Here is a 4,571-nt window from a genome sequence, read left to right as displayed (position 1 = left end):
AGTCATTAAAGCTCGACTTACTTCTCCACACTCCTTTTCTTTCCTGGCAGCCAGATGTGAACAATACAATATCTGCAGGCCAGATATGAACAATACAATGGAGGATTCTGAGCCTCTGAGAGATGATAGAGCCATGATATCACAGGCATTTGGATCCCTAAATTATTATAGGAAGCAGCTCCCCACCCTCAATTTCCACTGTACTGTGATGTAAACAAGAATGATGTCTTGTATGTGTGTGATAATCCATTGAGATTTTATTGTTAATTCTAATAACTTTTAGCCTGCCAGATTAACAGAGATATCGAGAGGTGTTGCTGCTGCAATAAAACCTAAAGAATGTGTCATTGGCTGAGTGGTTGGGCAAAGAGCTGCAAAGAAGCAGATATAAAAGACTGGCAGTTGAGATCCATTCTTTACTATGGCAAAATATTTGGTAAAAACAAAATGTGATAACTGGAAAGGCAGACCACAAGCATACACAAATAACTATGAAAAGAGGTTGAAAAACAGAACATTACTCATGAGTATAGGTTGCTATTGGATGAGTTTGGAAAGGCATTGCAAGAAAGAAATCGCAAGAAATAAGTGGTTTATTTGCAGCAAAAAAGGAACAGGAGGAATTTAGAGGCTTTTCTAAGGTGGGAAAGCCAATTGATTCTGAACTCCAAAATAAGAGACATAAAAGATGAGACTGAGAAAATGACTTTGAACAGTGAATACTCAGTGAGACTTTTCAGTTGAAGTGATTTACTCAGCCATATTTTAGAAAGTCAAATTAAAGGTACGTTTCCATGCAGGTCTATCCGGCTGTCGTCATGATACCCTATCAAGTTGAAAGAAGAGGTTTGAGGATGAGCAAGCAGAGATAAAACTAGGTCTAGGAAAATACTTAAAGTGTGGTTACTTAAAGTGTCATATGAAAGTGACTTGAAGCAAGTAAATCAGAAACCCACTAAAGTTTTGAGGGACTTCTGTTGCCAATGAGACAATGTCAAAGAAAAAAAAAGAAAAAAAAAAAAAAACCTTTGAATGTTCAAGCTATTAAACACATTTCAGTTCATCAGGCTTTCTCCAGAAGTAAATGAACTGTAAAGGCTGAGCATTCCCAAAGGATGGCAGCATCCCCAGTGGAGAATGATGGGAAATGAAGGGTTACTGCCAGAAAACAGAGTCAGTGTCTAATTTGGAAACTCTACCAAGTGTCAGGACAATAACCTTCATTCACCAAGCTGGCCCAACAGGATTTCATAGTCACTACAGCCAAATGACTACTTCCATTCTGCCATTCTTCAAATGGGCATGGTTATTGTTGTTATTCTGCTCTGATCTACTCTGTGTATATATATATAACACACATATACTTTTTGGTGAAAAAGCGGATCAAATAAATACGACTTATAGTTCATGTATCACTACCAGACATGGCATTTGTGCTTGAGGACTGCATATCTCCTAAAGGTTCTAGACTCTGAGCTAGAGGCAGAGACTGGATGAGACATTGGCTGTCTCTTTTATGGAAGTGGTAAGGGTGTTCCATGTGTGGAAAATGAAAGTCAAAGACTGGCTTGTACACAAATATCTATTTTAATTTGCAAATAACTAGATATTACTTTCCAGCTTCTTTTCTTTTTTTAAGAAAAATAGAGCTTTATTAATTAGAAAGACAACAGTACACCATTTAGCCCATGATAAAGGTATTCATTAAAAAGTGGAGATATTTTTATCCTCAGATAATCATCATGTAGAGTCTCTCTTAGTCTCTCATTCTGCTTCATTCTCTTTGTGTCATTTTAGTATGCATATCTCTTGGGTACTCTGTACATTTTTTCTTCTCTGTATACATCTGTGCCATGGCTTCTGGTGTCATTTCTTCTACTACACTCTTCACTGGGACTTGATTGTGGCTATTTTCTTATCTCTCTTTGCTTATAGCTACAGAACTTCTGCCTTGGCTTCCCCCGCTCCTCTTTTCTCTGCCATGGTTTCTGCCGCTCCCCTCCTTTCTTTCAGAGCTTCTCTTCTCTGGGCTATGATTATGGCTTCTGGACTTTCTGTCAGAATCAGAATGGCTTCATTTGCTATTCTCCCTAGAACTCTCGTGTTTTAAGAACTCAGGCCTTTCCTTGGCTTTTTTTCCTGGTTAAGGTAACTGCTAGAAAGTTCTTCACAAAGTTTTCTCTTTTCAGGCTTGTCCTGCTCTTCAGAATCACTGTTGTTATGCCCTGAGCTCTTGTTTTTCTTTCTTTTCTTCTTTTCAATATATTTTTTTCTTTAGTGTCACTCTCACTCTACTGCTTTCTGAAGTTTCAGTAGGAGAAGAGGAGGAGTAGGAGGAAGAGGAGGATGAGGAAGAAGAAGAGGACTTGTTTTTATGTTTTTTGTGTGTACTTCTGCTCTTCTGAAACTTTTTCTTTTTTCTATCTCTTTTCTTTTTTTTTTTTTTTAATTTATTTATTATTATACTTTAAGTTGTAGGGTACATGTGCATAACATGCAGGTTTGTTACATATGTATACTTGTGCCATGTTAGTCTGCTGCACCCATCAACTCGTCATTTACATCAGGTATAACTCCCAATGCAATCCCTCCCCCCTCCCCCCTCCCCATGATAGGCCCCGGTGTGTGATGTTCCCCTTCCTGAGTCCAAGTGATCTCGTTGTTCAGTTCCCACCTATGAGTGAGAACATGCGGTGTTTGGTTTTCTGTTCTTGTGATAGTTTGCTAAGAATGATGGTTTCCAGCTGCATTTGTTCTTCTCCAGTTTATCTCATTTCCTGAGAAGTTTCTGTTTTTGTTTGGTTGTTAATAACTTTAAAAATTCAACTTCTGGATCTTCTTCAGCCCCACTTACAGCAAACTCCTGTGATGGATCATTTGTGGTCAAGTTTCTCCACAGCACATTTCATTTCAGGGCAAATCCACTGTTTCTCATTTCCTCCATTGGCTCCGAAGTGTGCATTGATGACCTGAGCCATCACTGGGAACTGAACTTGCATTGATTCCAGAAAGACCCAACTAAGGATATTCTTGATCGGTGTTGACATGACCCCATTTGTAACATTTAATGCCCCTCACATTTCAAAACTGAATACCAAAGGGTTGATCTCTGGTGTGCATGTCATCTTTGGCATATTTTTCTTGTGGGGCTCCTTTCTGCCATTCAAATTTGTATTCAGTCTCTCCTCTGTTTCTTCTTTCTCTTTGTCTACTTTACTTTTTTAACTCCTGGTGGGGCTTCATACATGAAATTAAGGCCATTCTTTACACATTCATATCCCATAACCAAGCTATTATCATATGATTCTTGTTCTTAAGATATTGTTGCATTAATTCTTCTTGTTTCTTCTTACCATATGATATTTTCTATTCTGTCATCTATATTTTTTGATATTAGATTTGGAGGTGGGATGGAAGTCCTTCTTGCACATGAAGTTGGTGAAGAATTTCCCCATCTTGGAGCTGGAGCTGGGGAAAACAGAGGCTAATGGTCATATGACTAAGTTCTGCTCACAGGATGTGATTGGAGGGGTTGTCTACAACTTTCAGGCCTGGTCCCTCAAATAATTCTCTCTCTCTTTGTCTTCTGGCCACTGTAGAGGATCATGAAGAAGCTTTGAGGTCCTAGAATATTGTTGAAGCGTCATATGGAAAAAAAAAAAGCTGATCCTTAAATGACTGCAAACAACAAAGCCTCTTTGACAACTTTCACTGTAGTGACATAAGCAAGAAGGAAAGATTACTGTGAAAAATCACCAAGAGGTTTTTTTTTTTTTCACAGTAGTTAAGCTGCATTATAGTTCTCAGCCTCCCCTAGAAGTTTACTTTTAGACTGCATTTTTTGTTTGACAGTTACTCAATATATATTTCATTCCTACAAAAACATTTCAGTAACTTTGGTCACAAGAGACTGTATCTCAGTACAACTTACTATGTTCATTTGTAAACCATGTATTGTCTACTCTGTGTGAGTAATCGTGGCCATATGACTGAGTTCTGGCTGGTGGAATATAAATAGGTATTTAGCGTTCCATTTCTGGGCTAGTAGATATGACCCTTTAAGATATCTTGCCCCTTCTGTCGGGCGGATGTGGAAAGCAACCATACCATGAGACACGGAAAAACCCACGAAAAAAGGAGCCTAATTCCAAATCATTGAGTGGAAAAAAGCCACCATTTTATGTAAGTGAGAAGTGAATTTCTGTTTTTACTTATATGCATATCTATTTTTAAAATTTTTAAATTTTTAATTTTTAAATTTATTTTAATTGATTGATTTATTTATTTTCGGAGACAGGGTCTGGCTCTGCCACCTGGGCTGGAGTGAAGTGGCATGATCTTGGCTCACTGCAACCTCTGCCTCCCAGGCTCAAGCCATCCTTCCACCTCAGCCTCCCAAGTAGCTGGAACTACAGGCATGTACCACCGTGCTTGGCTAATTTTGTGGAGATGGGGTTTCCCTTTGTTACCCAAGCTGGTCTTGAACTCCTGAGCTCTAGCAATTCTCCTGCCTCAGCCTCCCAAAGTGTTAGAATTACAGGCATGAGCCACTGTGTCTGGCCGCATTTCTA

General features: G+C 38.8%; 2 pseudogenes; both read right to left on the bottom strand.

Annotated features, from left to right (window-relative positions):
- Positions 1-1,793: 1,793 nt before the first annotated feature.
- Positions 1,794-2,413, bottom strand: LOC116274235 (annotated as a pseudogene).
- A 357-nt stretch (positions 2,414-2,770) lies between these two features.
- On the bottom strand, positions 2,771-3,455 carry LOC116274150 (annotated as a pseudogene).
- Between the last annotated feature and the right edge of the window lie 1,116 nt (positions 3,456-4,571).

Source organism: Papio anubis, chromosome 3 (genome assembly GCF_008728515.1).
Source record: "Papio anubis isolate 15944 chromosome 3, Panubis1.0, whole genome shotgun sequence".
In the NCBI taxonomy this organism is placed as follows: domain Eukaryota; kingdom Metazoa; phylum Chordata; class Mammalia; order Primates; family Cercopithecidae; genus Papio; species Papio anubis.
The sequence above is the reverse complement of the archived record's forward strand: the minus strand, read 5'-3'. Positions and strand labels throughout refer to the sequence as shown.